The sequence below is a fragment of the Elephantulus edwardii genome, unplaced genomic scaffold (assembly GCF_000299155.1).
Source record: "Elephantulus edwardii isolate Elephantulus edwardi_28Jun2011 unplaced genomic scaffold, EleEdw1.0 scaffold00023, whole genome shotgun sequence".
NCBI classification, from domain to species: Eukaryota; Metazoa; Chordata; class Mammalia; order Macroscelidea; family Macroscelididae; genus Elephantulus; species Elephantulus edwardii.
Window position 1 is genome coordinate 4012256 of NW_006399773.1, and position 13486 is coordinate 4025741.

General features: G+C 38.2%; 1 protein-coding gene across 1 annotated transcript in view; it reads right to left on the reverse strand.

The window, feature by feature from the left end:
- The window catches only part of PIBF1 (progesterone immunomodulatory binding factor 1), a 311116-nt gene that overhangs the window by 162451 nt on the left and 135179 nt on the right, over positions 1–13486 (reverse strand). The gene's annotated exons all lie outside the window — the stretch shown is intronic.

Genomic DNA, 13486 nt, shown 5'->3' on the forward strand with positions numbered 1-13486 from the left:
TTAATTTAACATTGAAAATCACTGGTTTTACATTCCTCCCTATGACTGTAGCAAAACAACAACAAAAATCCAAGTCCAGTGCTACTGATTTGACTACAATTCGTAGTGACTCGCCATCAGGCTTCTGAGCCTATAAATCTTTACAGGAGATTTTCTATCGCTTGAGGCACAGCTGGTGGATGTGGATTGCTGACTTTTTTTTTGCTAGAAGTAGAAACAACCTAAACAAAAAGATTTCGGAGAAGGAGCCTTACTGTGAACTCGATGGTTCTCTTTCAGCGTCAAGGAGCATACTGCTGAGAGAGACAATTTTCACCATCTCGAGAGTCATTCAGCCAGATGCACATACAATAAATAGTCAACTTTCTCGGAAAGCTTTGGAATGTTATTCCAAATTTGGTGGATGAAATAAATTGCAATGTGAATGCTCTAGGCTTTCAAAGTATGACAGTACCCATAGGTAGAGGGATAGAGGGGCAAGTGAGGTAGACCCTCGATGAGAAGGACTGATTCAGTGACTAAGGTAAAGGGGGTAGTTGTGTCAGACAAAATAAGGTTGGCACAGGATAGAGGAGGGTTTAGGACTGCTGTATATAAGGGTCACCAAAAGTTGCAGGCAACTGACTGTACATAATAACACCAACAACTCCTGACTCTTCCAAATATGATTAATGTGTTTAAACTGTTCAACAAATTAAAAATATATTCATATTTTAACTCATTTTTCTAATCTGACAACAATTTGTTCTAGCCATTGTAAAAAGTCTTTAATGTATTCTAATCCAATTACTTTTAAATAATTATTATCTTAATAGATTTTGTTTCAAATTTCAGAACAAACTGGTGAGATAAGGAATTGAACATGAGAAAAAGTCAACTTAAAGAATATATATGTGGGGTGAGGTGGGGGTGGAGTTGTGTGGGGGGGGATTGTGTACCAATGAAGGAGTTTTTCTTTTGCTTTTCCAGGAGAGGAACAAACTGGGGGTAGGGGTCGGGAGAAAAGTACAACAATGAATGAATGGAAGTCCAAAATCTCTGTAGATGTTCATGGAAATTAATAATTAAAAAGAGAATATATATGAAAAATATATATGGCTAGTTTTAAAATGGTGTTTGGAATAACCTGAAGTTCTAGAAATAATGATCTAGGACTTTGCATTCACTCATTCTAGCTTAACCTACTGCTACGAACTTGCATTTCCACCCTAGATACACTGAAAAAGAATCTCCATTTCAATATGATCCCTAGCTGTTTCCCCATAGATCCACAGGTATATGTGAGTGTACCCACAGAATTATCTTGAGGTCATGTTAAAAGACAGATTCTGATTCAGTACATCTGGATTGAAACACTAATTTTTACAGGGGAGTTGAACCAGAAGGAATTGGTCAAATCTTTCCTATAATCTACTTTCTTTATACATTTAAGGAGCTTAATAAATACAACAGAACCATAATAGAGATTATTTGCCTACTTACTATTATTATTTGTTTTATTACTTATGCATTTATTATCGTTTCTCTTTCTCTCTAAAGGAAAATATACTTTTCCTCTAACAGTAAAAATAGAACATTTTTGCTCTGGTGAAATAAAAGCAAAATTGAAAACAAAAGTTAATGACTAAACAATAAAATAAAAGACATTTATAAAGATGTATGTAAAGCTTTCTATAATCAGATTCTTTATGGGAATTTCTCACAGTATGACATATGAGCTCAGAATTAAGATATACAAATATTTTTTAATAGGAAAAGTGAACCACTGCCTGATATTTTTAAGTTATTCATTAGTACTTCTTTTAAAAATCTGAAAGTTTACAAATCACATTGCATTTTCATAACTACACTTAAAAATATAAATATTTAAGGTTTGCAATAAGCAATATAGGTCATAGACATGGGCATTTATATCATTCTTTTCCATAGTTCTCAAGTAATTCACTTTGCAAAGCGACCTTCTATACATAATTCAACCTCTTGACATGAAACTCGCTTTGAGCAAGATGGAAGGAGGATCGATGCCTTTGAATGGTGGCAAAGAACACTTGAATAGACCATAGACTGCCGAAGAACAACTAAATCTGTGCTGGACGAGGTGCAGCCAGAGTGCTCCTTAGAAGCAAGAAGTCTTATTTAGACTTTGCCAGGAGGGGCCAGTTTCTGGAAGAAGATCTCACATTTGGACAAATCAGTGACTAAAGAGGAAGCCCCTTGGTGAGATGGACAGGGACAGCAAGCAGAGGCCCAGCACAGCAGAGGCTGGGAGGGCGGTGCAGGGTTCCACACGGTCTGCTCTCCTGTACACTGGGCGCTATGAGCCACCGAGTCGGCGCCTAACATCAACACAAATGAAGAATTGCTTAATTACAGCTAAGTGTATGCCTTTAACCACAATGCACACAGAATGAAAACAAGTCCTTTAAAATCAGTAACCATGGATACAGTCAGGGAGAATGACTCTTGATTAAGATTCTTTTTTGTATAGAACACACTGAAATTCCCAAAAAAGGCAATGCTTTTACAAGCTATCTGTTGTACTGGTAAAGCAGGTTGAACATACCATACTTCTTTGCAATTATATTAATTCTCATGTGATTTTTTCTCCCCCCTGTGAGTTTTATCTGAACCAAAGTTAAGTCAGTTCAACACGAATTGGGAACTAACACAAGAGTATATAACTTATCTTTGAAAAAAGGAAAAAGTGAAAAAAAGAATATAGCTCATCTAAATATTAAACCAAAAATTTATCTGCTGCTTAATATAATTATTTCCCCAAAGATTATCTTTTGGATTTCAGAAACCTGACGCCAAATAAAGATCAATGGATCAGCCAATGGCAGTCAGTGCCTCATTATTTCATCCTGCTCTATCTAATCCAGTCAATGTGGATGTGGTAGAGTTAGTTCTGTTTTGCGCCCATTGATAACAAGAGAAGACACAGGATTGATGGTCTATCCTGAACACTACCATTGTTATATGGTAACCTTGAACTATCAAAAAGAAACTAAATAAAACAAAAATACACAAATGCGTGGGAGGCAAGCTAATTAGACAGTCGAATCTGAGACAGCATTTTCATTTCTGACCTTCATTAGGCAGGGCACAGTTATATTTCCATTACTATGCCATGAAAAAAAGGCTTACTGAAGGGCAGATGTGCCAGAAGGACACCAGCTTCAGAAAACTTCAGGTTGGATCCTGCACTGCCTGCTCAGCTGGCAATTAACGAGGACTAGGTCACTGTCTCATGCTGACCATGTAGTTAGACAAGATGCTTTCAGTGCTTCCAGTGTCTTCTACACATTTAAATATTCATGTTGATTGTGACTGAAGTTACACTAATTTTTAAAAAGACTAAAGGGCTCTGGTGCCATGGTGGTAAGGAGCTGTGCTGCCATCCTGAAGGCAAGCAATTCAAATCCACCAGATGCTCTGCAAGGGAAGAAGGATGGGCAAACTCCTCCTGTGTGATTAACTGCCACTGAAAACCCACTGCAGGATCAGCTATGGGTCCATTCTGACTCGATGACACACAACAACGACATTCTTACAACTGACCCAAATAAGACAAGGCATAGACTTTCTCCAGGGATTAAAATAAGAACTTACATACAGGAGGAAAAAGGAGAGAAAAAAGAATTTTCATTTTGTGCAAAAGTTTGTTAGTTTCCTATGCTGTGTTTTCCCTTTTACTGTGAAGTTCAGTGCACTGGGAAAGTTTCAACTTTAAGCTCTTCTTTAAAACTAGACAGAAACGAAAACAAAAGGTCTATAGAACATGCAATAAATCATGGCATCTGAAGAGCTTTAAAACCTTTAGGAAAGTTCCGCATTCATGTCTGCCAAAACAAACAGAAAAGTACACACTAAGACCACACTAGTGTCTGCGTGCCACCATCCAGTGTTGCAGATTAAAGAGCATAATCAAAACATGTAACCAGAAAATCTTGTTTGCTATTTTCAAAACACTCATGACTGAAACAAAAACATTACTTCAGATTTTCAAGTTCAGTCAAGTCAAGAAGAGCCCATTTTATTTTAATCTACTTTAATTGTATAAGCTTTTAACTTTCCTTAAATGCCTCAGAAAGCATTTAACCCAATATTTAGTTATTGTTTCTATCTCCAATGAAACTTCAAAATATGAGTTACCTTATTTTATAATTATAATGTGGTTAAGAGATACCACGAGGAGTTATTTTTTTAGACTAGAAAAAACTAATTATGCTACCACCAGGAAATTGGCATTAGAGTCTATGCCTTAAGTAACTGATTCCTATCAAAGAAAGTGAATCTCCAAACTAGTTTCATGTCCAGAGGGTCTCTCTGCTAATTATTTCAGGAAATTTTGTTAAAATTTAGAATGAAATGGATTTAAATTAAACCTAGGGAGGATAGAAGGAGAACTGACGCCTTTGAGCTGTGGTGCTGGAGAAGAGTATTGAGTATTGAGGATACCATGGACTGCCAAGAAAACAAACAGATTCATCCTAGAGAGGGTTAAACCAGGCTACTCCTTGGAGGCAAGGATTCTGGGGCTTCGTCTGACATACCTTGGATATGTTATAAGGAGAGACAGGTCCTTGGAGAGGGACATCATGCTTGGTAGGGTAGAGGGACAGCACAGGAGGGGAAGACCATCTATAAGGTGGACTGATTCAGTGACTGGGGTAATCGGGATGGGTGTGTCAGAGGCAATGCGAGTGGCACAGGATAGAGCAGGGTTTAGGACTGTTGTACACAGGGTCGCTATGAGTGGCAAACGACTCGACGGCATATAACAACAACAACAACACACTGTGTTTGGTGACAGCTTTTAGAATCCTGGCTTTGCAACACATTGTGTTTGGTGACAGCTTTTAGAATCCTGGCTTTTCATGAAATTTACTTTTAAGAATATAATGGTATAATATATTGTTGTTGTTTTGTGCTCTTGACTCAACTTATAATGATTCCATGAACAATGGATCTGAACTCTGCTCTTATGCCATCCTCATTATATGGAATTATATTTCTGTTCACTGTGTCAAACCATCTTGTTAAGGGTCTCCTTTCTTATGCTCCACCCCCACCTTTCCAAACATGATTCCTTCTCTAAACACTGGCTCTTCCAAACAACATTCCCAAAGTATGTGAGATGAAGTTTTACCATACTTAGCTTCAAGGAGAACCCTGGGTTTCACTTTCTTCAAGATAGATTTGTTTGTTTTTCTGGCAGTCCATGGAATAGTCAGTACTCTTCTCCAACACCACAATTCAAAGTCATCAATTCTTCTCCCATCCTTAGTTACTGTCCAACTTTCAGGTACATAACAAGTAAATAAAAAGACCATGGCTTGGATCAGGTGCACCTTAGTCTTCAAAGTGACATCATTGCTCGGTAGCACTTTGGAGAGGTCCTTGACAGAAGATTTTCCCAGTGCAATACATCTTTTTATTTCTAGACTATTGTTACCAAAGGCAATAATTGTGGGTCCAAGTAAGAGTAAATCACTGACAATTTAAATTTCTTCTCTATCTATCAAGATGATGCCTAGTGGATTTTTGTTTTCCTGATGTTGAGATGGAATCCATATTGAAGGCTTTTCATCTTTGATCTTCCACAGCAAGTGTTTCAAGTCCTCCTCGCAAGTGCTTCAAGTTCTCCTCACTTTCCTCAAGCAAGATTGTATCTTTTGCATAACAGAGTTGAGTCTTCATCTAAGCCTGATGCCATATTCTTCTTCACAAAGTCCTGCTTCTGCATGAACTGGCATTTATTTAAAAATACATTCTACTTCAGGGACTACATGATGAATTTTGCATTCATTTTAACAACTGCATAATATTCCCTGGAGAGCAATAGAAAACCCATAAATTTGTTTCCTTATCTAATGCATTAATGACAATAGAGCATTCAAAAGCATAAATCTAAAAAAAAATTTAGGATAATCATTAAAAAATTATAATTTAAAGAAATATTCAACAGCATAGTAACTTTCTAAGGTGCATATATAACAGCTAAAAATATTATGTATCTGACTATGTTAAAAATATATGTATCTGTGTAAACTTTAGGGTGGTAACCTTTGGGTGGTAAGATTAAACAGTTGCCTTAATTTTCTAAAACAAACATATTATTTTAAAATCAGAAACCTCTCCAAATAAACAGTACCCTGAAATATCCAAATATTTGTAAAATATGATTTTTCAAATATCAAATTTAGTATAAATGGAATGAATTGTATAGTCATTAGAAATAAGTTCCTCTGAAAGTTTACTATATTTTGTGTTTTCAAATTTTCTATGCTTCAATTTCAAATGTGATGAATTAAATATAGATTCCTTGACTGTATTTGCTTTTATGTTAACCATAAAAAAAGATACAAAGCTACTTTCTTTCTTTACATATATTCATTAACAATGATAAAGACGAACTTTGTCAACTTCAGAAGTACATCAGACTCTGAAACATTCTACTATGTCAATCCCGTGTATGCAGAAGGCACTCAATAAAAGTCACTGAATGAATGGGTGAAGGAATGCTTAAATGAAATAAGATGTCCTCTTTGGCTCTCTAGACTTTCCTCTCCTCAGTTTAGATGACCTGAAAAGCACTTCCTCAAAATAACCCTCTGGTTCACCATGAGAAGAATGCCTGGCACCAGCTGGCAACAGATATTAATAGCATGCCCATTAGGCACTTGTTCAAGGCACACAGAGAGCTTGGTGATAGAATCTTTAGAAATATTTGGACAGTTAAGATTATTCAGAATCTGAATCAGTTGTGACTTCCTGAATCTTCACTCTGAATATTAAGATACCAAATTCTGGTTTTGTAAATTAATAAAAAATAGTAAGGTAATACCAATAGCTGCTTTGCATTTAAGAAGAACTCAGCATTTGGGGTTAAAGAAAGCAAGCTTACAATAGTAAATTACTTTTTCCCCTTGTGACAAAGATTCCTCTGGAGGGTACCCACATGCCAAAATGGAGTAGGAACAGACATCTTTTTCCAACTTCATTCCCCCTCTCCCACTCCTGCATTTTAGCTACTATTTAGCACTGAAATTAAAAAACCGAGAATATCAAAATGATATTTACTTATGTTTTGTTGACTATGCGTTGAACTGTGTGGAAAATAACAAATTATGGCTAACAGTGAGAAAAGTGGAAATTCCAGAGCACTTAATTCTGCTCATGCAAAACTTAGACATATCTCAAGAAGTATTGTCAGAACAGAACAATAGAAAATGGCATGGTTTAACATCACAAAAGGTGTGTGTCAGAGTTGTAGTCTTCTTCCACATCCATTCAATCTGTATGCTAAGCAAACCATTTGAAAAGCTGGACTATATGAAGAAGAACGCAACATCAAGGTTGGACTCCTCAACAACCTGAGTGACCTGATGACACAAGCTTGTTTGAAGAAACAATGCAGTCTGAAAGTTAGACAATGGATATGAAGATCAAAGAAGAGCTGAGGCTTTTGAATTGTGGTGCTAGCGGACAGTACTGAATAGTCTATCAACTGCGCAAAGAATAATAATAAAAAAAATCTGTCTTGGAGGAAGTATAACCAGGGGGCTCCTTAGAGGCAATGATAGAACTTTGGGCATGCTGTCAGATTGGGCCAGTCTTTGATAGAGGGTCAGAGAAAGAGGAAGACCTTCAACAAGGTGGATTGACAGAGTGACTGTGACAATGGACTCAAGCATATTAAAGATAGTGGAGATGGCAGAGGACAGGGCAAGGTTCTGGTTTGGTTTTGTTCATAGGATTGCTATTGTCAACAATAGCAATTATTGTCAACAATGATAATCATTCCTGGGTAGTATAATATTAAAACACAGAGATATGTATACTATACTCTAGGTAATTCTTACCTTAGGAACAAGGAACCTGGAAATGGGATGGGACTACAGCTTAATTCTTAAATAACACATAATTTAGAAATACAGGCATCTTCACCAGACAAAATGAATCATTCTAACTACAAAGTGATACTATTCAGTTCTCTGCATCTGAGAGAGAGATTTAGTCTAATTAGCAAGATACACAAGTTTTAAGCATCTTTTTGCTACTTCCCAGAAAATGTTCTATATTCTACATCACCTTAAGTAGCCATTAAAATATTTCAACCCCTGAGCCATCTCTTCAGAATTTTTACCCAAGTATCTGATATTCTTTTCTTATTTAATATATAATCTCTCTAGAAATAAAATAAATTCATATGAAAAAAAGAGATAAACAGCTTAGAATTTTCAAATGTGCAGATGAAGAAACATTTTAGTGTAGGAATCCTGAACTGTAAAGGAGTGCCGATGGTTCAGCACAACCCACGAGCCACTCTGTGAGAGGAGAGAAGATGCCGCAGTCGGCTTCTGTAAAGGTGGATAGCCATGGGGCACCAGGTTGGGGGTGGGTGGGCAGGGGGGCGGTTCTATCCTACAGTGTCACTACGAGTTGGAAAAGACTTGAAGACATTCAGTCTGGTTTTCTGTGTCCTCTACTCAACCAAGAATTTGAGGAGCTGAACAGAAGATTTTACAGGGCAGCACAGGAAGACAAAGCAATGTATTATAATGAAATGTGCAAAGAGCTGAAGTCAGAAAATCAAAAGGCCGTATCCGCCCAGCATTGCTTAAGTTGAAGGAACTAAAGAACAAATTCAAGCCTCGAGTTGCAATACTTAAGGATGCTTTGGGCAGAATACTGAAGGATCCAGGAAGTATTTAAAAGAAGATGGAAAGAGTATACAAAGTCATTGTACCAAAAGGAATTAGTAGACAAAGAAAAATTTAATGAAACAATGAGTGAGGGCCAGTGGTGATGAAGGAGGAAGTTGAAGCAGCTCTGAAAGAACTGGCAAAAATAAGGATGCAGGAATAGATGGACTACCAGTTGACATATTTCAACAAACAGATGCTGTCCTGGATGTGCTCACCAAGTTGTCCCAAGAAATCTGGAGGACAACCACCTGGAAAACCAACTGGAAGAAATCCATGTTTGTTCCCATTCCAAAAAAGGGGAGGCCTGACAGTTTGTAGAAATTATCAAACAATATTATTAATATCACATGCAAGCAAGATCCTGCTGAAAATGATCCAAAAAATGATTGGAACAACACATCAACAGAGAACTGCCAGATGTATAAGCTGGCTTTAGAAGAGGCTGTGGTATTAAGGATATTATATAGCTAATGTTAGATGGATCTTGGCTCAGAAAGATTATTAACAGCTTCAGCTTGCCTGGCTCCACAATCAACATTCTTGGTACTAGGAGCCAGGAGATCAAAAGACACATTGCACTGGGAAAATGTGCTGTCATGGACCTCTCCGTTGTATTACTAAAGAGCAACAGTGTCAGTCTGAAGACTAAGTTGTGCCTGATCCAGGCCATGGTCTTCGCAATTACTTGCTATGCATCAGAGGCGGACAATGACTAAGGATGACAGAAGAAGAATTAATGCCTTTGAGTTCTGGTCCTGGAGAAGAGTACTTAATATATCACAGACTGCTAGCAGAACAGACAAGTTCGTCTTAGAGAGGGTGAAATCAGGCTGCTCCTTGGAGGCAAGGATGTTAAAGCTTCATCTGACGTACTTTGGACATGTTGCAAGGAGGGACTAGTCCTTGGAGAGGGACATCATGCTTCAAACTGTCAAGGGACAGTGCAAGTGAAGAAGACCCTGAATGAGATGGATTGACTCAGTGACTGGGGTAATGGGGGTAGGTGTGTCAGAGACAACAAAATTGGCTCAAGATAGAGCACGGTTCAGAGCTGTTATAAATAGGGTCTCTATGAGTCACAGGCAACTCAAACAACAACAACAATAACTGGCTAAGTACAGGATCAGGTAGGCTCATTACCATTTATAATCTTCTTGAGGGCACCTAAGAGCAACAGTGGGCTAGTGCGATCCAATGAAAAACAAACAATGACATGTTGAGTTTGAGGAACTTTCTATTTAGCTGGGGGAATTACAGAGAAACCAGAGCTAGTGAGATAAGAGAAATGTTCTGTTGTGTGGTGTGCTGAAAACATGACTGCAGCTATACTCCACTATCTATGCAGAAAGAGCTGTATTCACTCTAACATTGAGTAGAGAGGAAAACGAGACTAGAGAAGTGAAGATTCTGATAAGGGGGCTAGAGAGTCTGGAAGAAACATTTGGATTTCATGTGGCAGCAAAAAGAACAACAAGAATGTCTGCAAAATCATAAAAGTTAAAGAAAGACCAGCATAGCAACAATATGTAGGATAACATAAGGTATGGGAAAGGAGTTAAGAAAATGAATCCTCAGTGCAAACCAGAAAATAGATTCATGTGTTTCTACTAGTATATACAATTAGTGACTCACAAGATAATTGTGGATTTTTCAAAAATATTCGTAGTTTTCCCATAGCTTCATAAGTTGATACTGTTATGTACTGCTGAGTCTACACAACTCATAGTGACCCTATGAACAATAGCTCTGAAACTTGCCCTACACTGAGCCAAGCTCACTATCTCTAAACACCTGTCCCCAACTGCCACAGTTACTGTGTCAATCCATCTCCTCCATGGTCTTCTTCTCCTGAACTGACCTTCTACTCTTTCAAACATGATGTCCTTCTACAAGGACTGCTCTCTCCTGGCAACATGTCCAAAGTATGTGAGACAGTGCTTCAAAATTCTTGCATCAAGGTAGTTCTGATGTCCTAATGACAAGAAGCTGAGCTTCAATCCTGAAGGTGTGTGGTTCGAATCCACCACATACTCCACTGGAGAAGAAGGGGCAGTCTTCTCCTATACCAGTCGAATCTGACTCGAAGGCAAAGAAAAAGAAAACCAAAACAAAACACAGAACAAACACACCAAGATCCTTGCCTCTAAGAACCAACCTAACTTAACCTTCTCCAGGACAGGCCTATTTTGTTCTCTTGGCAGTCCATAGTATGCCTTGTATACCTATAAAAAAGCCTCGGGTACTCTCAATCACAAGGTATTAATATTTCTCTCTCTCTCTCTCTTTCTCTCTCTCTTCTGTGTAAAGTATATGTCAAGAAATTAAGCATGTGAATAAAAATGAGATAAAAAAGAAAGCATAATTAATTTGTTTTAAACTGAAAATTGTTAATACAAAAGCATTATATCTCATTTGAAATGAATGTGAAAATGAAATTGAAAGGCTTAAGAACACAAAGTATAATTCCAGGAATATTCTACTGTATACTTCTGTTCTATTGATTATTAAATTTATGTTTAAAAGGGTTTTATTGGGTAATCTATATTTATGTATGTGAACAATCTCAATCTCTTCACCATCCATCCTAATGCTGCCAATTGGCCCAGTGGCGAGAATCTTTGTCTTCTTGACATTGAGCCTCAATCCATATTGAAGGTTGCAGTCCTTGACCCTCTGCAGCAAGCGCTTAAGGCCTCCTCAGTTTCAGGAAGCAGGGTTGTGTCATCTGCATAATGCAGACTGTTGATAAATCGTCCACCAATCTTGACCCCACATTTCTCCTCATAGAGCCCAGCCTCCCAGATATTTGTTCTGCACATGGGTTGAAAAGGTATGGAGATAGGACACATCCCTGTCGTACACCCTTCCCAATTTTGAACCCGGCAGTGCTTCCTTGCTCCATTCTGACAACTGTCTCTTGGTCAAAATATAGTTTTCCCATTAGCATGATCAAGTGTTCTGGGATTCCCATTCTTCTCAGAGTCAGCCACAGTTTGTTATGATCCACACAGTCAAAAGCCTTTGAATAATCAATGAAACACAGATGGACATTCCTCTGGTACTCCCTGCTTTCATTCAAGATCCATCTAACATTAGCTACAATATCCCTAGCACCACGACCCCTTCTAAACCCAGCCTGGACTTCTGGCAGTTCTCTGCTGATGTGCTGTTCCAGTCATTTTTGGATAATATTCAGTAGAATCTTGCTTGCATGTGAAATCAATGACATTGCTCTATAGTTTCCACTCTTGTGGGTCACACTTCTTTGGAATGGGAACAAATATAGACCTCTTCCAGTCAGTTGGCCAAGTGGTTGTTCTCCAGATTTCTTGGCACAACTTGGTGAGCATGTCCAGGGCAGCATCTGTTAGCTGAAATATGTCAACTGGTATACCATCTATTCCTGGGGCCTTATATTTTGCTATTTCCTTCAAAGCAGGCTGAACGTCTTCCTTCATCACCATAGGCTCTTGCTTATATGTTGTTTCATGAAATTTTTCTGTGTCTGCCAATTCCTTTCCATGCAATGACTCAGTATATACTTTCCATCTTCTTTTAATATTGTGTCTAAAGCATCCTTGATTATAGCAACTGAGGTTTGAATTTGTTCTTCAGTTCCTTGAGCTTAAGAAATGCTGAGTGAGTTTGGCCCTTTTGATTTTCTGACTCCCGCTCCTTGCACATTTTATTGTAATATTTTACTTTCTTGTCCCGTGCAGCCTTTTGATATCTTCTGTTCAGCTCTTTAGTATCTTGAATTCTTTCTTGTGCTTTGGCTTCTCTACGCTCCAGTGCAATATTCAGAATTTATTCTGACATCCACTTTGGTCTTTTCTTCCCCCTCTGTCATTGTAATGACCGTTTGTACTCTTCCTGGATGAGACACTTGATAACCTCCCACAACTTGTCAGGTCTTTGCACATTAGTGTTCAAGGCCTCAAACCTGTTCCTGAGATGGTTCTGAAATTCAGGTGGGATAGACTCAAAGTCATATTTTGGTTCCCGTGGATTAGGTTTAATTTTCCTCAGCTTCAGCTTAAACTTGCATATGAGTAGTTGGTGGTCTGTTCCACAATCAGTTCCTGGCCTAGTTTTCACAGCGGATACTGAGCTCCTCTAGCAGTTCTTTCTGCAGATGCAATCGATCTGATTCCTACGCAAACCATCAAGTGAAATTCACGTGTATAACCTACATTTATGTCTCTTAAAAAAGGTATTTGCCATGAATAAGTCACTGATTGTGCAACATTCAACTATTCTCTCTCCAGCTTCATTTCTGTCACCAAGTCCATGTTTTCCAACTGCCGAATCTTCTTCTTCTTCTCTGTTCCCAACTTTTGCATTCCAGTCACCTATTATTATCAATGCATCTTGATTGCATGATCGATCCATCTCTGACTGTAAAAGTTGGTAGAAATCTTCTATGGATGGTGAAGAGATTGAGATTGTTTATAGCTTTAGTTTGTTTGGCTCTACAGTCAACATTCTTGGCAACAGCAGCCAGGAAATTAAAAGACATATTGTGATGAGAAATCTACTGTTTGGGATCTCTCCAAAGTACTGAAGAGCAATGATGTCTCTCTGGAGACTAAGGTGCGTCTGATACAGGCCATGGTCTTTGCAATCATTTGTTACATGTCAGAGAGTTGGACAATGACTAGGGAGGAGAGAAAGAAAATTGATGCCTTTGAGCTGTGGTGCTGGAGAAGAGTATTGAGAGTACCACGGACTGCTAGGAAAACAAACAGATTCATCCTGGAAAGGGTTAAACC